The sequence below is a fragment of the Passer domesticus genome, chromosome 1, assembly GCF_036417665.1.
Source record: "Passer domesticus isolate bPasDom1 chromosome 1, bPasDom1.hap1, whole genome shotgun sequence".
NCBI lineage: Eukaryota > Metazoa > Chordata > Aves > Passeriformes > Passeridae > Passer > Passer domesticus.
In genome coordinates, this window is record NC_087474.1 from 6162580 (window position 1) to 6188394 (window position 25815).

The window sequence follows — 25815 nt, forward strand, 5'->3', positions numbered from 1 at the left end:
CAGCTGGGAGTGAGATTCATAGTGGGTAACCACTGCCTGTCCTGCTGGATCACTTGGGCTCACTTCTGCCTTGTACTCCTGCATCCTTTTGTACCATTCCAGCTCCCCTTCCACACAGCACACCCACCCCTTGGAAAAGGATCCTGTATCCCATCACAAGGGCTGTGGTTTGCTTCTCTCCTTGGTTTTCCTTCAATATTTTTGCCTCCCTCTCTGCCTCACACTAGCTGCCAGGCACACGTCACTTCCCTCAGCACCCTTATTCACAAGATTTACTTATTGAATTCCTGCTCAAAGCTTTGGATTTGGTTTTTTCCCTCTCCACTCCTCCAGTTATTCCTTGTTGTAAAGATTCCTGTACAAATCTTTGGGTTTGGGTTTTTTTCCCCTCTGCACCCCTCTTGTTGTAAGGATTATCTTTGCTCTGTGTTTTTGCAGAGCCACAGATAAGGCAGGTTGGTTTGACAGTGGCTCTGGGTACTTCTGTACATGGCTGAGCCACAAGTGGTCCCTCCAGGAGCCAGAGGAGGTGGCAAAGCCTTGAGCTGGTGTAAAAGCACAGCTGAGGCTGTGCCTGTATCCCTGATATTTCTTTTCCTTGCTAACGTGCAGGAACTCTGCTAAGAGGATTGTACAGCTTGGGGGGGGGTCAGTTTTTCAGTACTACTACTTCAGTTTGTACTACTCAGAGATGCAAAATGAATTTTGTTTGCAAACCACATGAGCCTCTTGCTTGTTTTTCTGGCAGGTGCAGGGAAGACACGGGCCACTTGTTTGCTTTCCCATTTCTATGCAAGAGCATGGTGACATCTGCTCTGCTTGACATTGTCTGTGCTGTGTGCAGGATGCTGAAACATGGATTTTATGACTGCTGCCTCTCTGGGAACTCCAAGAAAATTAGATATTTGTCTCATGAGGTTGATCTGGTAGGGAAAAAACATTTAAATAACTGCATGAGGCTGCAGTGATGCTGTTCTTTAAAGAGAAAGCAGATTGCTTTGCTTTTGTGCCTGGATTTTGTCTCATACCCAGGCTGATGCTTAGCACTGACAAAAAGAGGACAGGTTGATTTCCACAGAGCTCTGGGCAGCATTTATTCCAGTGCATGTGTACCAGCCTGAACACCCAATAAAAGCACTAGATGGAGATACTTAAATTTATATGAGCACCAGGGAGCTTTGGTTTAGCTATGGCTCTTTCTGCACACACCTGTGCTGCTGCACGTAGGCCTGGAAATTATTTGCCTAAATTTGACAGAATTGGCTGTGTTTGTGTTAGGAAAGACCCTTCAGAGGAGCTGATGCTGAGTACCCCCTTTAGCCTCATACTATGATAGATTTTATTGCAAACCAAACTGAACCTGTTGCTTTGGAGTGAGTTTTTCCACTTTATAAGCAGCCTGGAGGTGTTCAAAGAAGCAGCCCTTGGTTTGTAACCCTACACCCTCTTTGGGAGGGGGATTTGTACTGGTTTTGGTGAACACCTGGGGAACAGCTTCTGTTGTAGCTTCCTCCAGAGGAGATTTATTTCACATGTGTCAACACTGCTGCAGACCAAAATGATGGGAATCCACTTCCCATCCATATAAACCCAACCACCATAAGTTAGACACAACTGGGAGTTTTTCCACATGTGCCCTGCCCATACTAACCAGAACAAATCCACCTGCTCCCACCTTCCCTGTCCTTTGGCTGCCAATGGGAAAAAGCAGATTAAGAAAGCTTTGGCACCTCGAGTTGTACTGGAGGTGAGTTGTAAACACTTTCTTTGTGACTGGGCTGGGTGAGCTGTGGTCTTGAGCTGAGTCACCTCAAAGATGTTGGGGCTGGGCAGCCAAGTCTGGGATCTGGCCGAAGAACAGGCCAGAAAAAACAGCACCAAAATCTGCACTAGGAGCTGCTGAACCACATTAAAACCTGTATTTCTGGACAGATTTTATAATATTTCTCTCTTTTTCTTTCTTCCCACTCCCCTTTTAATTCATAGTGGTTTAGGCTTTTCATTTAAAGTTTGAAATTATCCTAAGAGAGTGCTTTGAATGAACACCATTTTCCAGTAGAAGGCCTTTATTAAACCTTTTTGATTAGCCTTTTTGATTGTTGAATTTTAAAAGATTTCCTCTTGGCATGGTAATTCAGGCTTTAAAAAGGAAATTTCTTCTGAAAGGACTCAGTGGTTGCTTATAAAAAAAAATGCAAACAGATGTGGTTAGCAATAAAATCACACCATGATGTCTTTTAATTCCATATTAATATGTAATTGAGTAATAAAATAGTGGCCTAATGTTTTGCATGCTGTAGTTTTACATACTCGTAATTTATCCTGTAATATTACCTGGCTTTCTTAATCTCATCACAGTATAAAATTGGAATTTCATTATTGGAATTAAATTCTATTTCTGCTGCTCTTTATATCTGAGTCTGCCAGGCAGCACTGAAAACCTTCAGGACAATTTACTAGAAGCTAAAATTGCTGTTTTTCTTTCAGCATAAGGCACAAATAAGACAAAACTGCATCTTCCAGTAATGTGGATAATATACAGAAGCTGAGCTCTGTTAAAAAAAAAGGTTTTATTTATAATTAGAGTAGGATAACCACTAAGCCTATAAAGCCATCACCCAGAGTTGATAGTGGGATTTTTGTCACAGATATTCTGTGTTTTTTAGGAATCTGTAATCATTCAAAAGCTGTACAAAGCCCTGGAAGCTCTCTAGGAGAATTGCTTACCAACCTATTGTGAATGCTTTTGAAATGATTTAATTTACAGTGATCTTTCAGCAAAGCTTCTCTATAGATTCAGTTCCCTCTGGCTTGCTCTTATATCTAAATCTATCTTACAGAACAATCTTCCTGGTTTTAATGATGCCCAAAATGAATACATAATTATGCTTCTTCCTGTAAGTCATGACCATTTCCATAGGATGAAACAATGCAAGTGGGATTTGTCTGAATTTGATGACAGCACAGTCACTGTTGCAGCTCCAAGTGCTCTGCAGACAGAATGCTTTTGAGTTCAGCAAAAAAATTAAATTAAACCCACAAAATAGAGACCATCAGATGATTCCAAGGCTCTTTTGTTATCTCCAAGCTGGGCTTTTTTAGAGATGCCTCAGCAAGGCACAGGGTTTCTGAACTGTACATTTTACTCATTTTCAACAGCACATTAAGAAAAAAACACAGAGCAAATGTAATATGGATACTTAATTTGTGGGTTTAGCAAACCATAAATGTTGCATTTAAAAGGAGAGGTAGATTAGCATTTTAGCAGGAGCTGGTGTTATCTGAAAAGTTTTACTGGAAAATGAGGTTTTCTTTTGAAAATGCTCCTTCAGCAGAGCTGTGTTGGCAGAGGCAAAGGCTTTGGGAAGCACTGGGGGCTCTGTGTGCAGCCCCAGGGGATGGATCCTGGTCTGATGTGTCCTCCAAAATGTAACCTGTGACCTTTGGGGCCTCACTGGCTTTTTGCCAAGAGAGCATAATGAACACCATCATGAGAAAAACCCCAAATTTTAGACATTCTCCCGGGAAAACAGCATTTCCCTTGGTAAATCACGTATATTTTTATCTCAAATGTATATTTCTGCTGCTTTGAAATGTGCTGTCAGTCACCACAAGCCTCAATTTATTGCTGAAAATGCTCCATGTTATCAGTTTTTATACATTTCAGTACATTTTGTTTTCGTAAACCTAGTCATAAAAATCCATACCTCTCCCACTGACAATTTTAATGGAAGTTCAGCCTTAGCAGAATCCCTATTCAGCAAGATGCTGCATCTGCCCAAATCCTTTCACAGAGAAAAATATTCTTTCTGTAGCTGCATTAGAGATAGGAAAGGATGTAATAAATTCCACATGTTTTAAAAAAGTTGAAGAAAACTGATGTTGAAGGTTCTGGAAGATTGTGTGTGCTCACTGCACTGAGCCAGTAGGTACAATGTATTTCCAAAAAAAATCCATGTTCAGATCCAACCTTGTATTATGATTTGGCTTCTCAGTGTCCAGGACCTTAAAAGTCAACTTTTTTTCTTCCCAGAGAAAAAGACTGATTCAGGGTAAGTTTATCTTATTTGCTATGAAATTGGGTATTCAGGAGCCAACTCATACCACAGAACGAAATAATTTTTGAGATTTTTTTCCCCCTGAGATATTTTTAAATAAGTTGCACATCTGACTAAAGAATTTATTCTGTAATTTGGTTTTGTTTTTGTTATAATTTGCTCTTCACTGAATCTTTTGTGTCACAGACTTGAGCACATCCCAGATGAGACTATTCCACTCCTAAGAGACAGCACCTTGAAATTTTTAGTATGCAATTTTAGCACATAATTACTATTCAGTCAAAAGTGTCTTTCCACTATCAGCATCTTTGTCTCTGTGAAGAAAATGTAACCCTCACCTCAACGCTATAGAAAGAGGTAATTTTTGGAAAATATTTGAGGTCCCTTCTATATACATATAATTATCTGTGGATGTGCCTGAACATTTTGCTGTGCTGAAAGCTGACAAATGGATTTCCTGTAATTTTGAAATTCCCCTGGCACATGACAAGGGACTGAAAAGTGAAGTTTCATAACTTCCAGATCAAAGGCTGCTTCTCTCAGGGTGCTGTGCTGTGTGATGCTGTGTGAGAATGAAGTACCTGATTGGAAGCAAATATTTATTCTTGTTTTCCTTTGAACATCAGACATATTAAAAATAGCAGCTCCAAATGAGGTCGCATCCTTGAAGTCTCAGCCATTTATTTGACTTCAGTAACCTTTTTGCACCAGCAATTGTTCCAAATGAAGTTTCAGTGCTGCCTGGCAGATCACCAGACAATGGATTGTTTATTTTTGAAGCACAAAGAAACAAGCAGATTTGGGAGTCACTTTTGTATATCCATGATTTCAAGGATTAGTAGCAGCAGAGAAAGAATAAGCTCTTTTCAGCTATTTCATGAATTGGTTTTCTTTGGTTGGAAATGGTTTATATACATGTGTGAGGTATATGGAGGAAGAGCTGATAGATTTTGGCACGAAACTGTGAAGATGCATCCTTTAAGTTGTGTTCTCCAAGGTTCACACTCCACCTTGGCTGTTGTTTTTGGGGTACCCATATGAGTGACTGTGGGCAACCTAAAGGACACTTCTATCCTTTCTGCAGCCTTGTCATTTTCTGTCTCCTCCAAGGACCTTGGCAACAAAGTGTTTCAACTGTTTTGCTGTCAAAAACTGCAGAAATTTTAAACATCTGCCCCATTTGCATGCTGCCTTTTGATGATCCTCCATGAGCAGCCGAGAAACTCTGCCTGCCAAAACTGCAATAAGCCTTGAGGCAATTATTGCTTCCCTCAGTGATCCATGGAAAATCATATCTCTGCTCATTTAAGAAAATGCAAAGCTTTACCTTCTTTCAGGGCTTATGTCTTGCCTTGCTGATGGGATGGTAACACCTCTGGTGTTGGTCATAAGCCCTTTAAGGCTCTAATGCAACCAAGTGTAAATAGATAAATAATCCACTTCATCTGCCTGTGCTCCCTCTGTGTCAGCTTAGAGCTCCCCAGGCACTCTGGGATTGGTGCTCAGCATGGGCAGTCAGCTCATGGCTGAAATAGTTTTTGTAAAGTAAAAGAGCGTGTGCATATGGTAATATTTATTTATGCACTAATCTTCTTTTCTGGCCAGGCTCAGGCTACTCTAAGAAATTGTCTCACAGTTGATTCTTTTTTTCTTTTAATATGTTAGTGGCTGAAATTTCATCAGTTTGAAGTTTCTAGTGAAGTTTATGATCCATTGTTCTTTAAAGTGTTGCATGAATAAATGATTTTGCCTAGAATCTAAAATGGTGAACTTGATATTGAGCACTAAAGTGTCTTAGGGGCATATTTCAGTCTTTCCTGAAGTCCAGCTTTCTGTATGTGATAAAATTATCAGATGAGTGACTCCTTCCTGATAGTCACCTATGCTGTAACCTTTATTGTTTATGTCTTATATTTTTAGTTTTATTTGAAAAGTATCAGTAAACTTATTTTGCTGCCTACAATGTATCTAATAATTTTAGGTGACATGCAGGTGTCATCTGAAGAGGTGGACACTGAAGAAGGAATGAACAGTACTCCCTTTCTGGCAAGGCAGGCACAATTTTTACTTCAGGAATCTTAATGCAAATTGAATGTCAGCAATGGATGCAACCTAATGGGATATTCTCCTGAGCTTCCCAGATCCACAGATGTTTCCATCTCCTGATGTCACCAAAGGTTTTCTAAGAAGGAAAGGACACAGGTGAAAAATTCTCAGAGCTACTGAAGTGGTTTCTTGCTAAAAATGCTTTTAAATTTAATAAAAAACCTGGGTATTAGGACTCTAATGAGGGAAACTTCATGGAAACTGAGATGAGCTGCAAGTTGGTCACCAGCAGGTAAGCTGCAGAACTTCTCTCAGAAATAGAATGTGTACTCATAAAAACAAGCACTAATGGACTGTTGGGTGAGTGCAATAGATTAGATGAGGATGGACAACAGAAAATAACTTGGTGAAGTTGATGGGTGGAAGGATTCCTACTGTTTCCCATATAAATACTACAGAAATTTTCTGTCCCAGCAATTATTAAAATTATACATTAAATCAAGAAAAATGAAACCAGAATACTGTTAATATCAGCAATATATGCACAGCAAGAGAAGATGTTGCCTTCATCAGAAAGGAGCCTTTTGCTATCATCTTCTTAACTCCAGATTTCCCAGAAGGACAAGTTGGACCTTCACAGGTAAGAAATGACATCTAAGTACCAGAGATGCTCTTGCTTTCAAACATATCACAATTATGTTTTTTTTTTTCTTTTGCAAAATTATCAAGAGAGACAAACAAAAGTAGTTCATCAACCATACCAGAAGTACTAACAAATTATTTGATTGATACCATAAGTAAGTGCAGGTGAAAATAAAATCTACTGAAAGAACATTCTGCTTTTATTTGCTCTGTTCCCTAGTATGGTTTTTCTAAAAACTGTGGTGCCATCAGTCTCTTAGTAAATTAATGAATTAACTGTACTGTTCCACAGGATTTAGCTATTGAAACTCAGGATTTGTTTCATAACAAGATGTTGTGTTTACAAGAAATGTTAATCTTGTGTGTTTGCTACTCCAGCTCTGAGTAACTTTGGTAGAACAGAGAGGTGGGAGAGTATGGGTGTTTATTTTACACTGAGCTGGATAACTCTGATTTCTTTACCTGGCTGTTAATGCTGGAAAGAGTAAACAGAGAAAAATAAACATCACAGCACTGTATCTGCAGAACAAAATATTTAGGGAAATATTTTTGCATTTCTGCTTTACAGATACCAGAAAGAGATTGCAAAAACTGAGAGGCAGCAAAGGATCTGCATGCTCACATATATTATTTGAAATAATGTATGTATTTTAAGCATTTCTGGAGATCAGAGCAAAATTCCAGGCTCTGGAGGTTTATTCCTGTCTCACTGGAGTCAGTGGGTGTTGTGCTATTGATTCCCACAGAGAGAAGGCTGAACTGTCCAGGACACAGCTCTGCTCTGCCCCTTTGCTCTTTTCCCAGTGCTGGCAGAGGGATGATGTGGATGAGAGCAGAGAGGGTGATTTGAAAGCACCAACTGAGACATTGATTTTAGTTTTAGGTCAAAAATGACTCTTCTCTAGGCACCTAATGAGAAATCCTTATACTATGGCAGACACTTGGCTGGGGTTTAACAGACCATCCTCACTGAGGAAAAATACAGTGCACTTCATGAAGTGTATTCCCTGGGTGACTCCTGCTGAGATAAATGGGACTAAAGCAAATAATTAAACTTTCTCTTTGCAGCATTTTTTCAACCTGACCAATGTATTTGGTGGCTACTGAAAATATTTTTTTAGCATGGGGTCCAGGTACAACAAGCTTTCGTCTCCTTGTACTTCTGATAGCAACTTTTCCCCACTGTAATTCAGATGTGTCTGAGGAAAGCCTCTTTAATTTGGCAAGAGTAAAAATCCGCAAAAGTATTTTAATTACTTTAAGATGAGTAGTCATAAAGGCTTTCTTCCAGTCTCCTTAGGGTTTCTGTTTAGTTCTTATCACCAAGAGAACATTGTTCTTTTACCTTGAAATGGAGAACAGAAAGTTTAGGACAGAAATAATGAACTTTAAATTTCTTCAGTTTATTTTTTAAGCTTAAATATTACTGTAGTGGATGCTTTCCAAGGCACTGATAATAACAATGAAAGATCAGCCATAGATCCTAGAATATTTTGATGTAATGTATAATGTATTAAACACATTCAATACTGCACTTTCTTTTATTCTGAGTCAAGTTTAAATTACATGTGACATTCAGATCAATGAAAGGATTTTGAATTAAATGTCTCATAATGGGACAATAAACACTAATGCAGGTGTTCCTGAGTGGTAACTCTCTTTGGAATATGGTCTGGCTGTAGAATGTTTCAGTTCATAACAACATTTAATGTATTTCTATATTAACACCAACAGACACAAAGGTAGGGCAATCCACAGCTGATCTTGAGGTCTGTGTTAATCCTGGGTTTAGCCTGGTGTTAACCCAATCCTCATTTGCTGAATGAGATGGAAGGAATTGAATTCTTGTCAGTGCAGTTCCCCCTTGGGTATGAGGGGTTCTGCCTGTGAACATTGTATCATGACAACTTCAGTGAACTAAAAAGGAACTTAAAAGGAGCATATAACAAACAAACAGGGAGCATATAATATTTCAAAAGGAGCCTATAACAAACAAACCTTGTTTGTTACAGCAAGCACAAGGCTGTCCTGTGAGTGTGTGCAGCCTCTGCTGGTGCCTGTTAAACCCACTGAGCCCACAGCCAGTGTCACATCTCCTGCTCAAACTTTGCTCACTTCATGTGCTCAGACCTTTGCTTCCCTTGTAAATTAAACATGCCTGGACTGCTTTAAGCTCTTGTCACAGCTTGATTAATGAGTATATAAAACTCAGATCTTGTGAGACAGCAAGAAGGAGTGATAGAAGAATGAGTGAGTTTCTGTCAAAATGTGTAAAGCAGAGCTAAAGGAAGTTTCTATCAGACTCTGAAGCCTTAAAGGTTTAAAGAAACATATGCACAACATCTGTTAAGAATCAGTGGGAAAAGTCTCAATTTCAGCTGCATGCATGGATCCAAAGTGATTTCTCTTGATAAATTAAGGGCTTGGGTTTGCTAAATTGATTCCAAACATACCAGGGTGAAGAACAGCATCTTCCCTAATGAAGTTGTGTAAATGGCTGAAGAAAATTGTCACTGGGACTTTATTTAAAGAAGTGGGAGAAGAGTTTGACTGAAAAGCTAAGTACACACCAAGATATGTAATTAGGAGAAGATGAGTTAATAGTGTTTATCTTTTCTTGCTTTAATTTGGATTTCTTGTAGCTGGGGAAAGAGGGGAAATTTTGTGGGTTTTTTTTTTGTAAAACTGGAATGTACCAACTGAAGCTTTTGATTCCACAATTATTTTCCATTGGAGCTGGCATTTTGAGTGTTTCCTCTGGCTGTCAGTTTGTGCTGCAGCTCTGTGTGCTTCCCTCAGTGCAAGTTTGGTGTTTTGGTGGTCCTGTCTCCTCACTGAGTACCCGTGAGTGTCTGCACTGACTTTAATCCACTGTTGCTGAATCGATGGCCATCTTAATCCCCTTTGTGCTCAAATTGAGGTCAATGGATTCTGAAATGAAGAAATCAATAGGCAATTGATGTCTTGGAGGAGATGGAAAATGAAACTTGACTTGTGAAATAGTGCTACAAGATATACATAAATATGATGGTGAAAATGGCCTTAGGCAAAGCAGCTTCTATCAATTTGCTACACCTTTACCAGAGAACTGCTTGCATGTTTGCTAGATCAAGCAGAATTTGCTGATGGTTTTGCACCATTTCTTAGACAGGTCACAGTCTTTGCCAGTGTTTCTGTCCTCTTTTTCTCAGTTTGGTGTGTTTTAGTAGGTTTTTTTATTTTTATAATTTGCCTGTTACTATGACACCTCATTGTTCTGAGCCTGCCAACATCTCCTCCCATCTCACAACTTTCTCTTTTTATCTTGCTTCTGGCATCCTTCTGCTTTTTGTGCAGTACTCCACACTTTTTGAATCATTATCTTGTGTGCTAATCCTTCTTAAAATCCTTATCCTTCTTAAAATCTCATATGCTTTCGAAGTCTCTAATAAAAATCCCTCAGGCATTAACCAAACCTTTTAAGATTGGTTGATGCCTCTTGTGTTGACAACGGCAGCTGCTGGATGAGTCTTATCTGCTTTCCCTGAATGTTATAATTCATTAAACTTGAAGATATTGCTGGTGAATACCCTTCTTGCAACCCTAAATATAAGTAAACCTATTTAGGGTTTGCCTGCAAACCCTAAATATTAGTAAAATTGGCTTTTGGGTTGGTGTGAGTTAATTCACTAGTGCTGAACCCAAGGGCCTTGAGAAGAGCTGCAGAGGTGAGATCCAAGCAGGTCTAAAAATACAGCAGTGTGCTCTATGACTGAGGAAACTGGAATCTTGGTTTCCTGTGGCTTTATATTGTGTGGCTGGATTATCTTCCAGCAAATTATGTGCAGGCTCTGACTGAAACTTTCCCTGAATTTCTAACAGCGTTTGTAGAGCTGCTCTCAGGGGGATTCTCTGATGTCTAACTCCATAATTAAAGTAGTGCTGATCTAATTTCTTTCCTCTGCATTGGAACCTCTTTTCACAAAACTTTCAGGATCTAAATGTGTCTAAGCCTTCACTTCCTCTCTTCAAATTTTCACTGAAAAGATTCTGATTCAATTTTCACTGAGTGGTTCTGATGTTAAGGGAATGCACGATGGCAATGGGATTGCCCAACCCCTTTTTGTCTCAAATCAACCTTACACAAATGGTTGGAGCAGGATTCCTGGTTCAAATATTTTGAAAATTGATGGCTATTTCTTAGTTATGGGAGTGGATGGAGAATTGTCTACAAAAATCTCTGCTTGTCTTTTGGTGTAAAGAGTCAGTAACTCTTGAGAGAATTTTCTGGTGGTCATGCATTTGAAACCATCTTGGCGTGTCAGAGGTGCAGAGAACAAGGCTAATTCTTGTTTTACATGTAGCATGTTAAGGAAGTTTCATTCTAAGCAAAAAATGGGAAATAAAACTTTGTAGCAAAATTAAAATATACCTACCCTTTCCACAGATACTTATTTTATAATTACTATATAATTATTCGTTACAGAATTAGAAAATCAAATTTGTTTATAAATTATGTAAAAAAGCAAGAATGTAATTTTGGAAATTATTAGAGAGAAATCCAGATTTTTAAGCAGCCAGAGGGCACTTGTACATTTGATTTAAAAGAGATTCTGCTTATGTGGGTAGAGTTCACATCTGGCTTTCACAGTTACTGGACAGCTCAGAGGAACCTTCTCACTTTGATTTAGGAACTTGCTCTGAATGGGGAAATCACAAGAGGGGTTTGGCAGAGTTTGGGTACTGGCAGAGAGGGGGAAGGAGTGGGTTGCTCTAGTGTGTAGGTAGGAAATAAAATACTCATGTCTGTCCATCTAAGAATAATGACTGTGGAAATAGTTTTGTACTCTCCGATGAATCCTGGTGATGGTGCAAAGTTAAATTTTCCCCATTTCTGTGTATTAGGCTTGAATGGGCTATGAAGCAAACCTTCCAGTGCTGAAATCCCAGCTGATGATTAATGCCATGGTGGCTGCTGTGAGGAATCACTTGGAAATCAAGTTCAGAGCTGCTTTTTGAACACAGCATTGTTTTCCTCTGCAGAAACGCAGAGAAAAAGAGTGCCTGTAAATGTACATTGGGATTTGAGCAAAACTGTGTTCCATTAAGTCTCCCTGAGTTATTTTCCCCAGAAAATTGTAGGAAGATTTTTTAATTCAAAGGGGTGGTCGAAGGCTTTTAGTAATTTGTAAGTGTCCTATAGTGATTTGTTATTCTCTACTAAAAATTTGCTTTCATTTCCTGCTGGAACTTGTTTCACTTTGACATTGGACCTTGTTATGCCTTTGTCTGCTGACCTAAAGATCCTGTTAAGTCAGAAAAATCTCTTTTTTAGAGTCGGTATTTATAGACTAATTCATCACTTAAGCCAAACTGAGTATTTTTAAAACTCCTGGTGGAAAGTTGATTTTACAGACTTTGAATGATTTTTTCCTTACCCTTTGTGAACCCTTGCTTGACCTCTGCACTGTGGGAATGATGACAGAAATGTAATGCACTGATCTCCACTCATAAAGTCTCCATGGTCTCAAAAGCCAGCAGTTGTATATTCCCATGGGATATTTCTATTTTTAGATTTCACAGTTCTACAGCCATCCTAGATGTAGTTAGCCTGAGTTATAGAGATATGTATATTTTTTTTCTTAATAATTCAATGCTTTGCTTCTTAAGATTCACTGGTACTTTAAGGTGAACTATAACATTTTTCTATTCATCCTCTCTTGTTTGTTTATCTGAAAATTTCACAGAAATTAACTTTTAAAGTGAGCAGTACATGTTCAGAAATAGAAAAATATCCCGAAAGGATTTGCGTTCCACTCTTTGTTGTACCCCAGCCATGTCCTAAAAGCCATTTAGGAGCAGTCTCAGATTCAGAAGTCCACAGACAACTACTCATTATCCCTCATTATTTCATTGTGTGTTCCTTATTAATTCTTCCTTTTTTTCAAAGCACTTCAGCCCAACACACTCCAAGAAAAGGATTCAGTAACAGAGTTCAGGGAGCTATCAAGTTTTTCCTCTCTATGGGCAACAAACAAATGTATTTTCTCATTATTATTTTCTTTTTGTTAGCACATTAATCTGAAACCAGAAAGAAAAGACCAACAAGTACTAAGGGTGATAAGGGATTTACTGATGTTTCATGAAAGCAGCTAAATTGCAGCAATACTGCTGGGAAATAGAAATACTAAAGTCTGCTCTAAACTCTATTTCACAATAATGACTCATAAAATATCAGTTCTTTGCTTTAAGATATTGTGGCTGTATAGTAACTATGCATTTCTGCAGAAAGCATCTCTAAGTTGAATACTAAGACTAATTTATCAAATTGAGAGGAAATGAGAGAAAGTGATTATTTTTTTAAGCTCAAATGTGATTTTTCTGGCCCTAGATTTTTGAGTAAAATTTGAAGATAAATCTTAAGGAAAGAAAAAAAAAAAGTGGACTATAAATGTAATAACTTGCCAGAGCCTTTTAGGAACCCTCAGTACAAACAATATTTCTTGTGATAGCTTTGAAGATGGAATTTGGGCCATATTTCATGTGCTGATGCATACAACAGTGGCTGTAGTACATGACAAATATTTCTTTTTTGTTTTTTTTTCTTCCTTAAAAAACCTACATCCCATCAGTACAAAAACCTACCACCTAGAACTCATATTGCACTTTTTCTTGTTCACTATAAATCTGCAAGTGTTTTGCTGAGGGGAAACAAAGAACAGTGGAAAAAAAAAAAAAGTATTATAATCTTTCATTTTAATTGAGATCTTTGTTGTACTCATTGCACTCCAAATGGACTCTAGCAATGCACTTTGTAATGAGTCCGTGTCAAAGAGCCTGGTGTTTAATTCATGGGGGTAGTGGTGCCCTGCAGTGCAGCTCCACAGAAGTCAGCAGAGCTGCTTCAGACAGCCCCAGAGGAGGGTCTGCTTTATCTGCTGGTGTCAGAACAACTTAACACAGTTGGTATCCCCAGGTTGGTATCCCCAGGTTCAGTTTTCTGTCCAGTGATTGAGGTATTTATCTCTGGATGTCTGTAATTGAGCCATCTGCAGCCAAACCCAGACAGCCCAAGCTCCTTTTGGTCAATAGGTCAGGTGAGTTGGACCATGAAAGTGTTTGTTCCATGGAGCTGGATGAAATAGGGCTCTCAACTTTGAAAAAGGGGGCAGAACACAGATATGTGTAGTCTTTTGTAGATGGTTATCAGATTGTGTGGTAATTTCTGGGGTCCCCACGACAGAGAAGGAATGATTGAATCTGACTCCATGTTCTTAGAAGGCTAATTTATTATTTTATGATAATATATTAAAGAATGCTATACTAAACTATAGAGAAAGGATACAGACAGAAGATTTAACAAGGATGATAATGAAAACTCGTGACTGACCCAGAGTCTGAGAGCTGGACGGTGATTGGTCATTAAGTAAAAACAATTCACATGAGACCAATCAAACACCCACCTGTTGGACAAAAAAATATCCAGACCACTTTCCAAAGCAGCAGAACAGGGAGAAGCAATCAGATAATTATTATTCTCATTCCTCTCTGAGGTGCCTCATCTTCCCAGGAGAAGAAATCCTGGCAAAAGTATTTTTCAGAAAATATCATGGTGACGAGCTTGTTTTGATCTTGATCCTCTCTGAAAGAAATGAAAGAAATGTTAATGTGAATGTGTCCTGCTTTTGACCTGAGATATATCACCTGGTGCAATATATGGACTGGTGTAATAAATTGGCTACCACTAACCCCAGCCCAGCATGGACCCATGGTGAACCCACAGTGGTGTTGGGGTCATTTTGGACTCAGTCATCTTAGAGCTCTTTTCCAATGATTCAATATTTTTTCATTCTGAGATTTACATGTGCTGATAGAGCCATCTGGGTGTGTGGCTGAGCCTGCACTGCCCCTGAGCTGTGCAAATCCCCAGTTGGGTGCTGTGGGCTATGAGCAAAACTGCTGCAAAAGGGCATTCTGGCTATTTTGACCCTGCAGAGCACTTCTGTGTTTTGGCTAGCACTGGAGCCACTTGAAGGTATCTGTCACATTCATATTTTCTGAAAAATCCCTTTGCCCAGGATTTTTCTCCTGGGATGCTGAGAAGCCTCAGAGAAAAAGGAAAACAATATTATCTCATTTGCTTCTCCTGTGTTTTGCTCCTTTGGAATGTGGTTGCAGATTGTTTACTAACAGGTGGTTGTTTCATTGGGTTTCTGCTGCGAATTATTTTGACTTGTTGGTCAACCAGTGCCAAGCTGTGTCGAGACTCTGGAAAGAGTCACGAGTTTTCATTATTATCTTTTCAGCCTTCTGTAAGTACCCTTTCTGTATTCTTTAGTATAGTTTAGTTTAGTATTCTTTAATATAATGTAGTATCATAAAATAATAAATTAGCCTTCTGAGAACATGGAGTCAGATTCACATTCCTCCCAACGTCGAGGCACCCCACAAATACAATAGGTATGCAAAAGGGGGAAGGAGGATGCTCCACACAGAATTTCCAGTCCCCAGGACAATGACTGGGAGACAGCACACAGTTTTCATTTCTGGTTGCTCCACATCTTTTCCTTTCCCTTGTTTTGCTGCTATGGAGCTCCAGCTTAGGGAGGCTGCCCATGCCTTGTGTTGCTGTTGAGCCTCCACCATCCAGACGCAAAACTGGCTTCAGTCAGGAAAACAAGTTCTGGCTTCTTGTGATTTCTGCAGCCTAGTGAAAGCCTGGAACAAGCTAGGAAAGCCTAAACAAGCCTGGAATTTGTTGTAGATGTGAAGGGAATATGAGGGAGGCCTGCCAGCTATCTTATCACATCTCCTTGTTGTTTGTGCTGTTTTATTTTGCTGCTCCTCCTAATCCACCTCACGGTGGCTGCCCAGTGAACATGTGCAAATACAACACAGAGCTCTTGAGGAAGGGAAGGAATGCCAAGAGTGACCTTCCGTGGCAACAAGGAAAACACTGCTGTGGGCCTTGCAATTTGTGGTGATGGGCAGCATCAGTGTCATAAAATTTGATTTCTTTTTTCAGGAGGAGATCCTGGGCAGAGATGACTGCAGCAGGCTTTAAAGGAAATGGTCAGGGTGGCAAATACTTGGCTGGACAGTGATTTCTGCACCACATCACCCTGGTGCCTTCTCTGTCTTTCCCAACACACCTCAGGAAGGGTATGAGGGAGAAGAAACATCTGCATCATGGGAATCTGTGTCCCTGCCAGGGCTGTGACTTGGGACAGTGGTTCCCATGCTGAAGGAGCAACGTGAGGATGCCTTTGTAGGGACAGCTTTCAGCAAATTGTTGCTGGTCCTGGCTGTGCCCTGAGGCACTTTGAAACCTGAAGTCAGAAGTGCAGAGGTGCCACAAAGACAACCTATCCCCCTCCTGTCACCTTCCATCCAATACAGACTGTTTTTCCAAAATATATCACTTGGAGGAAAAAAGCAATTAACTTAAAAAGTCCTTATGTATGTATCCAGAGATGGACTAACTTCTGCACTAGAATTTTTTTTTTGCAATAGAATTTCTGCCTTAGGAACTGGGCAATAATCTAAATTGGTCCAACATACAGCAGCAAAATAAGGAGAGGAAAAATGTACATCTTTTTCCTCAGCAAAGACTCCAAGAACTCCAAGACACCGATAACATTTAACCTTCTCTCTTCTTCTGTAAATATCTGTCCCCTGAGGACCCTGACAATAACTGAAACCCAATTGTTCAGTCCAGCAGAGCTCTAGAGACATCCTGCGGTTCTAGAATTTTAACTGTGAAACAGGATGGCAATGTCTCATTATAAAAATTCCCTGTGATACCATTCCTAAATCAAGTTAGTATGCAAGAAGAGTCTTGGAGCAGAAGAGAGGCTTTCCTGTTTTTCATCCCCTCTGATATTGTCTGTGTGGGAGGCAGCTGTTGGAAGCCTGCAGGAACCTGAGATTTTGACTGAAAGCCATAAAATTGTAGAAATGCATTCAAAAGTTTTGTACAGTTTCTATTGGAATCTGGGTTGCAAGTTTATGGTGAAAACTGAAAGCTTCATCTGCCTATTATCTTTTATGATATGATTTTTTTCCTGTGAATATTTTGGAACATCTAATTTGAAATATTAAAATATATCTGTAAGAAAGAGGTGTAAATACTTTTCTGGAATCAACTCCCATGCAAGAAATTAAATACAGAAAAGAATTCTCTTCAACATCTATGCCTGCATATGTCTGTTTTCATCCAGGGCTGCTGTTCATTGCTATTCAGAGGTGCTTTACACCTGTTTTATCATATTGTGTTAATTAAGATGATGTTTTCATTAGTTTCAGTTCACATATTGTTGGAATCTAGATTTTTGAAGAGAGATTTTAGCAGATAATGGAACGTGGGCAGCACAGTGGAGGCCACAGGGAGCTCATTACCCTTTCCTCAACTCATTGTGGTTTCATCAGTCATTAATTCCACTCGAAGTTCCCTGTTGTTAGAATGTACATTGTGAGTGACTTTACTTTTCATATTCAACAACGTGCCACTTTCCATCCATAATACAAAGGTAGACAGTAATTACTGGCAGCATTAGAATACTTCAAAAGATTTACAGATGTGGAAGAAGGCTCCCTGAGGAGGGTGTGTTTGAGAGTGTTTGACAAAACAACACAACCTTGTAGGGCTGGAGACAAAGGCAGTGAAGAAAAAGGCTGATGTTGAATTTGTTCTTCTATCACAAAGTGAGAATGAATTAGGTGGAAGAATCTCTGGTCTAAGGCCCTGCTTAAAGCAGGGCGGACTTCAGTGTTGGGTGATGTTGCTCAGGGCCTTTTCCAATTGGGCTGTAAATGTTTTTAAGGACACTGATTTCAGGCTTAACTATCCTCAGGATCTTGAGCTTTTACTTATATTTAATGGGACTTATTGTCTTGTAACTGGCACCTCTTACCCCTTGTCCTGTTGCTCTTCACCTCCCTGAACATTTTGTGTGTCTTCTGTCTATACCGCCCCACTAAGCAGTTAAAGACAGTAATGAGATCCTCCCTTGGACCCTCTTTCTTCTCCAGGCAGAACCAAACCAGCTTTTTCAGCCTTTTCTGGTACTTCATGTGCTCCAGGCTCTGGAACATCTGCTGTACTCTCTTGTATGTCTGTGTCCCTCCTGTATACAGGAGCCCCAACTGAGACACAATACTCCATCTGCTGTCTTGCAAGTGCCAAACAATGATGAAAAATCACTTCTCCTGACTAGTTCTCTATGCTTTTACCCAGTAATTGCTTGTTTGTATTTGCTGCAGTGGTGCACTTCTCACTTGCCCTTGATTTGCCCACCAGCACCTGTGGAGCTGCTTTCCAGCTCCTTGGCCTCTAGCCTGTGCCAGTGTCCAGATTATTCCTCCCCATGTACAAGGAATTTCCTGAATTCTGGGAAATTTCTCCCAGCTTATTTTTCCAGTCTGTTAAGCCCAGCTCCAGCTCCCTATTGCCACCTTTGAAGATGCATCTGATGTTTGACTTGCTCAAGTCATCACAAGCCTTCCCAGCCACCATGACTTTTCAAGGACATAGAGAACAGATCCTTAATGCATCAGCCATCACCCTTGGGTGCATCCTTCCTGCTCTCACATATTTTGGTACAGGCTTGTGTAGTCCCTCCTTTGATCTTCTACCACTGCCCTTGGCTTTGCCCTCAGCACAGGGGTGTGGGAGGAGACCTTTCAGTAGACACAAAGGCAATGAAATAAAATACCAAATACCAAAAGAAACGCCAAATACCTTGTGTATTTCTATGTGGAGGCTCAATGGCCATATCCATTTAGATTTACACACTCCTGTGGATTATATCCATCACCTGATTCACACACATACAGAACCTTGTGCCTGACATCCTTGTTTCCTTGTACAGCTGCAAATGGACCATGTGCACACTAAGCCTCACACCTGGGAGCTGAAGCAAGCTCCCCAAAATGGATTGAGGAATCAGACTTGTGGCTGGGCTATTGTTCAGTTAATAGATTTACTGCCCTCTTTTGGTTGTTTGCTAGGTGCCAGAGCTTGGGCAGATCCAGAAGTGAAGGCTCTCCCTGGAAAAGTGAAGTGATGGCTGGCTATAAGTCAGCTCTCAAGCAGATGCATGCAGAGAAAGGTAGGACAGAGAGCTACCAGCTATCAGAAAAGCTGAGTGTAATCCTGGCACAGTCCTATAACTCACAGAGCATATTAGGTGCTGAAATTCTTATTCCTCATTTTCTTGACAAATGATGCAACAAGAGCAGAAAATGGCTAATATGAATCTTGTCTCAGGACTGTGATTACAGTGGTAATAAGCAATGATGTAAACTTAACTTGTTCCTGTTACAGAGTGCTAAGGAGAGTGAATTGGACTTTAGGAGCAGTGTGCAGCCAGAACAGAAGCTGGCTATGAAACAGGACTTTAATAATCCTTTTTCATGATTTTTGAATTCCATTTAGCATGCAGGGTTCTTGTGTGTTACTCAAAGCAACAGAAAATAAAAGCTTCTTTGCTGGACCTCTTAACCATCAAAGACAATTTTATTTACTGGAAGGGTATATTGTAAGTATTTCAAGCCCACAGAATGGTTTGGGTTGGAAGAAACCTCTAAAGGTCATGTGGTCCAACCCCTCTGAAATGAGCAGGGACACCTTGAACCACATTAGATTTCTTAGAGCTCCTTTGAACCTGGCCTCAAATGTTTCCAGGGATCATTGACCGTGTCTCTGGACAGCCTGTTCCTGTGTTTCACTGAACATTATTGTAAGATATCAAATGTAAGAAACTTCTTCCTTATATGTAGTCAAAATTTACTCCTGCAGGACATGAAATGCTTCTTCACAAATAACATCTAGCCAGACTCTGTGTGGGTTTGCTTCACTTGAACATGAAATCTTGCAGCAAACACAATACATGATACAGAAATCATGGCAAAAGGAGGCTTCAGTTCCTGGAAATCTCTATTTACTCTATTTTACTCCCTTTCTATACTTTCTAAATAAACCATCATTAAATCGGTAAGCTCTGATAAATCCAGTAACTGGTATAGCCCTTTAGTTTGCTTTCAGGCAAACTTTCAGTGTCTTAGGAGGGGGAACAATCTTTCCAAGCCACTGTTTTGCAGCCCTCTGGGGCAGCAGTGTGCTGAGCTGTCAGTACATGGATTACCAGGTGCCTGGTCCTTTCACTTCCTTCTGTCAAAAGGCTTCCCTCAAAAGCTTGAGTCCTTAAAAGTCTTGTCTTCTTCTCTCCTTAGTGACTGTGACTGAAATGATTCTTTCTGGAACATAATAGCTTGGCTTAGGACTGTCCATTTTACCAGATTCTTGCTATTTTATACTATGAAAACAATTTCCTTCATTTATTTTGTTTTTGACATCTCTGTTCTTTTGGTAATTTAGTGTTTCTTTAATGCCTCAATTTATCTGTGGCCAAATGAGAACTATCTCATTTTACTGGGATTTTGTGATTCTGGTATTCATTCTGATATTTTTCTTTCCACTGGTGTAGAAGTTGGTTTGTTGAGCCTTGAGAAGCATCCCAGACAACAGTGTTAGAACTTTGATATTAAAAACATGCACACAGGCTGATTCTCTTCTATTTGCAATGTTTCTTCTTCAGTGATCTGCTTCTGGTTCATCTGCAGGCTTGCAGATTCAATGCAAAGCTTTTTATCATGTTTGCATGCAGGTTTACTGCTGGTTTCAGATCATTAGCTGCTCTTGAAAGTGTTTGTGCTATTACTAATGGGACCCAAGCTGAACCTTAGTTGTGATTAAGTACTTCCATATTTGCAAAATCCTCTTTGGTGGTATCTGTTAGTTTCTCTTTTGGGTCTTACAGCCAGTGCTCATTGATTAGTTTCTGCTTTGAAACTGCAACTCTAGGGGAAGCTTGAAAATGTTATTCATAGATACTTGCTTGGGTCAATATAGCAAGTGCACCATCTATTTCACTTTGTGTACACATCTTCAAGTAGCTCCCAAACCTGTGAGTGTGTAAGAGGCTAATAAACAGCCTGCTCTGTGATTCTGCAGCAGTTCTGCTCCCAGCCCTCCCTGCTGCTTCTGTAAAGAGAGTTTGATTTATTTCAAGAGCTCAAAAGTGGGTGTTTTCTGCTGATGCCAAGAGGTTTTTCTTTTTTGGGTTCCTCTTGTGCTGTAGCCTCCATGGCAGTTTGCTAATCCAGCACAGGTTCTGTGGGCTTTGCAGGGGGCTTACATTTTTTTTTTTCCTGATTTTTGAACCATTTAATAGTTATAACCTGTCTGCTTTTTTAATAAAAAAGCCTTTTATGACCCCATCTTCAGATAAAATGTTCTTTAAATTTGCATCTTCATTTTGTCTCTTCCAGTTTTTCAATAAGTAATGGACAGTGCTCTAGACTTGCTATGAATTTGTAAATGCATTTCCATCTTTGCTGAGTTTTTGTATTAATGTTCACAAAATACATAAAATTTGGGATGAAGGAAAAAAGGGTATGTGAGACTATCTTCAAACAACAGGCAGAAACCTCATGTTCACAAGCCCTGAACCTCATGGTGAACTGGAACCACCACGATATGTGCTGGAAAGGGCCAGCAGGACAGGCAGTGCAGCAAGTTTCTGATGACAGCACTGAGCAGAGCTCCTTGACTCAGGTGATTGAGGAGCTGATGAGTGGGGAGACCCTGCTGAACCTCAGGCTGACAGTGCTGGGCTGTGTGAAGTTTGGCAGAATCCTTCATGACACTGACTGCATGAAGGTAAAAGTCAGGATTATGAAAGGAGGCCAAAAAGCAGGATCACAGCCCCAGACTTCAGTAGAACAGACTTTGAGCCTTCAGGGACCTAGGCCTTGTTCTGTCCAGTTTGAAAATCTCCAAAGCCAGTGATTCTCTGAGCATCATTTTCTCTGTGAATGTCTTTTTCCCTCCTCCATTGTCCTGGCTTCTGCCTTTTTATGGTACAGCTGCTGGATCATCCTGTCTCTGTCCAGCTGCTAAACTCCTTTCACTGAACTGTTGAGGTAGATTGATCTGCTATGGTCAGCCATGTACACACAGCTTTCTGTCTCACTGGGTTCCTGTCTTGTGGGATCTTCTTTTCAGTGAGCATTTCAGTACTGCAGGTCAGAGGGGTCATAATGGGCTGAGAAAGGGCAAGGGTGAGAGAAACAAGGGCACAGCTGGTGCTATTTTCAGCCCTTTCAGTCTGAGATCAGTACAGGGAGTGACAACACACATCTTGGAAGTAAATGCATGCCTACATACCCAGAGGTCTTTGTTTTCCTCACCTAAGAATGATGTTTGGCAAGGGGATGAGCAGAAATGGAGACCACTGAAGATTTTTGACTTGGAACTGATCAGTCCAGAAGTAGCATAAAAGATGGTGACTTAGGTGGGCAGAAAAACCAGGCTGGGTTGTTCTTCACAAAGTCATAGGAGTGAGAGCACTCACTGTAATGCAAAAAGGATGATGAACAAGCAGAAGGAGCTGTAAATTTTAATGCAGCTTAAATCTTAGTTACCCATATATCTGTTGCAAATAAAATATATTTCAGAGAGAGCCTGTTCAGCAAGTGCTTTGAATGTGTTTCTTGTGGACTTTGGTAGAGTTAATTAAGATAAGAAGAATAGGGTGAACTTTGATTAAATACTGACTGATGAAAAAACTAATTGACAATATTTAGACAAAGATCATGTTAGTGGAGAATGATCATGAAATGATATATTTATGATTCACAGGACTTGAAGGAACATAAGCAACAAAACAGTAACAATGGATTTCAATTAGGAAGGCTTCAATACTCACAAAATTGGAAGGTGTTGCCTGGGACACAAGACTGATGGAACAGGGAATTTAAGAAAGCTGGCAGTTCCTTTAAGAAGAATATTAATAAGGCTTTCTCCTTGTGGAGGAGAGATAAGAAGTCAGTAAAAGATCAACTTGGCTAAATTATGAGCCTTTCACTGACTTCAAACACAGGAGAAATGATACAGAAAGGAGAAACTAGGTCAGGTTACTAAGAAGGAGAATAAAGGCCTTGTGAGAGCTCTCAGTGACCTAATCAAAAAGGTTAAGACATGAAGTGAGATGAAATAGCAAGGCACATTACTTAGGAGAAGTCCAAACGTTGACACTTAATAGACAGAAGATTTGGAGAAGCCTAAACTGATGAGTGCTTTATTCTGTGCTGATCTTCACTTGCCAGCAGGTGGACAGCACTGTTAATACCTGTAGCACAAAGGAGTGAAATGACAGCCAGAGCAGGAGAGCAAAACAGCAGAGGGAGTTCTCAAACTTTCCAAAAATGGAAAGTTTTTCTGTTAAAGGAATTTTAGCAGCCCTTAGCAACCTTTTTTTTTTTTTCCCCAAGGGAGTGCCTGGAGTGTGTGAGTGTAGCCAGTGGGTGTAAAACGTGGATGGACACTAGGGAAGTGTGGTCTAGAAGAAATTATTAGATTTTAGACTGATTAGTTCTTTCAGAAAAACAGAACACAGGAGCATTTCACCTCGAAATGAAGGATATAGTCAGTGAAGTCCTTCAAGATTTCCTCAGGGTTTGGCTGTGACCAGTGTTTTTTTTAGTGACCTGTACAAAGGAGAGGATCCTGAGATGAGAATCCCCATCAGAGCAACATAGACCATAATTCAAAATGATTTTGACAGAATGGAGGTATGACCTGAAAAATGAGAACATTATTTAATAAGGAATGATTACACTTATGCAGGAATAATCAAGTAGAGGAGTATAGGATAAGAAGAAAACTCTCAGGACATTCTGAGATGGGTGAAGAGGCTACAGAGAACTGCAAAATAGACAGAGATGAATGATGGCGAGCTTTGCAAAGCACTTAGTGTCACAGGGAATGTGTGAACAGGAGCACAGGCTGCCCTGTGATGTAATTACTTCTGTGTAGCAAAAGGATGGCCTTAGACAGAGAATTGTGCCATTTTTAGTGCTGTCCTTCAAGACAGAGATGATCGATTCTTTAACTGAGAACAGTTTGAAACATGACCTACAAGAAAGTATTGAAAGAATTTGGCTTGTTCAAGCTAAAACAAGAATGCTGATAAAAACATACGATCTTATTTATTAATTTTCATATTACTTTTTTACTTATTTTTCCTCTTTTTTCTCTAGTTAAAAAAAGGAGAGTATCTTCTCTAAATGCATTTTTAAAATGGAAAAGGAGGAGGTTTGACCTTCAGCAAGAAAGTTTCAATTTGAGCTGCAGAGATCTTGTCTTTGGGGCTGACTTAATTGACAAATATTCATCAAGAATGTCAGGAATGCCTTGGGCAGGGAGATGAGCGGACCAGGTGATGCTATGGATTGGATTTGATTTCTTCCAGCCTGATTTTCTGTGGTGTGAGTGAATGAAATATTTATTTGCATTACTATTTGGAGACAGTGACCCTTCTCCCTACTGATGCCACACTGGCTTGTGAGCAGAATGACACGAGGATGAGCAGGAATACTGCTGGCAGTAATCACTTGTTGCTGCCCTATCTTTACTTTCAGACGTCTAGTCAGCAAAAAGAGGGATATTATCCCATGGCACAGCTGATTTTTCCCTTTCACAGACAGAGAGTGAAATTCCTATAAAAACCTTTGATTGAAAACTGTTTATTTCGGTGTGATGTGTAAATACCACATTATCACTTCACAATTTATGAGTGAGCAGAAGAATAAACATCTTTGTGATCACTTGTTTGTAATACAGGCAAATCTGTTCACATTATGAAATGAAATAATTTTGCCAGCTTTTGAATTTTTTTTTTTTTGTTTTCATTGTTTGTCATGCTTCAGAATGAAATAAATCTGCAAGAACATTGTGGAAAGGCAAAATGTAATTGCTGAAGAGAGAAATTGGCAAGGAGTTAGGACTTGTCTATCATTTGTCATCCATCAGTTGCAGAGGAGGCATAAATGACTCTTGTTAGACTCTGAGATGTTTTGTATTAAGACAGAGTTTGTTGTGTTTAATAGCATTTAAACCTTCCATAAGACAATATGTTTTAGCCTTGTATACTCTCAGTTTTTGAAAATAGTTGTAGACAGAATTCCCTAGAAATAAATGATGCTGTGGGTTGATTGATACATATGAACCCAAAGCCCCCAAAGACTGTTTGGCAGCTAAAAAAAAAAACCACTGAGGAACCAAGGCAAGAGTAAGATTTTTCTTTTTTATAAATCTGTTCTCATGAACCATAAATAATTCTGATATCTAGGACGATTTTTTCAGGACAGAGAGCATCATGTTTTGGTGTTTGATATGGTTCCACTTACATGTCATTTTTTCCTGTACATAAGAAATAGCTGTACTGGTTGAGGGATCTGGTTTTTATACTGTCAGAATGAGTAATCAATGGAGTTTTGAATATTCTTTTTTTTTTTTCACTTGTGGGAAGTTATGCATAATGCAACATGTGAGAATACCTTTAGCAGTGCTGCTAATGAAAATCCATTTTTTAAAAAATCTCAGGCTTTATTGAATGCAGGAATGTGTTATTCCTTGCAGACATTATTTTGAAGATTATCCCAGGTTATTAGATTTGATTAAAGGATTTTATGCTTGGCTTGCTTGAGAGCTGAGGATTAAGCAATAAGGAGCTTTCTCCTATGCTGTATCTTTGGGCTTATCATTTCAGTACCACAGGGCTTTGATTACTTACTCAATTTTGTAAAACATACAGATTTTGTTAATTTACAGCTTTTCAGATCAGTCAGAGCTATTAAGCCTGCTGGGTGATATGCTGCCTGACAAGCCCTATCACAGGCTAGGTTTGCTTCTGCTGGCTTGACCAATGTCAGTACAGAGCACTCAGCCCTTGTGGGGATCCCAATCCCTCCATGCAGGGACTTCAGTGCCCTTGGGGATTGAACTTGCCCACCTGTTTGCAAAGTTTTGGGGATCAAAACCTTTTTTTTTTAAACTTCTATGGAGGATGTGAGGTCCTTCAGCTTCCTTCAGAGACAAAGACAGGTACTAAGATAGTTCAGGGTGTGCCTGTCTGGATTGTTTGCCTACTTTACTGTAGAACTTTCCCTGATCTGCCTTTGCAGCACACCAGGCTTCATCTGATGCTTTCTTCCAGAGCCTTTGGAGGGAAAGGTCAGGAATCCA

The 25815-nt window shown here is 39.7% G+C and overlaps 1 long non-coding RNA gene across 1 annotated transcript; it reads left to right on the plus strand.

The window, feature by feature from the left end:
- Positions 1-1169: 1169 nt before the first annotated feature.
- Positions 1170-17173, plus strand: LOC135286906 (uncharacterized). Its single transcript, XR_010350899.1, has 3 exons — positions 1170-1747; positions 6040-6744; positions 15751-17173. It is a non-coding gene; the product is annotated as an uncharacterized LOC135286906 (long non-coding RNA).
- The last annotated feature ends 8642 nt before the right edge of the window (positions 17174-25815 follow it).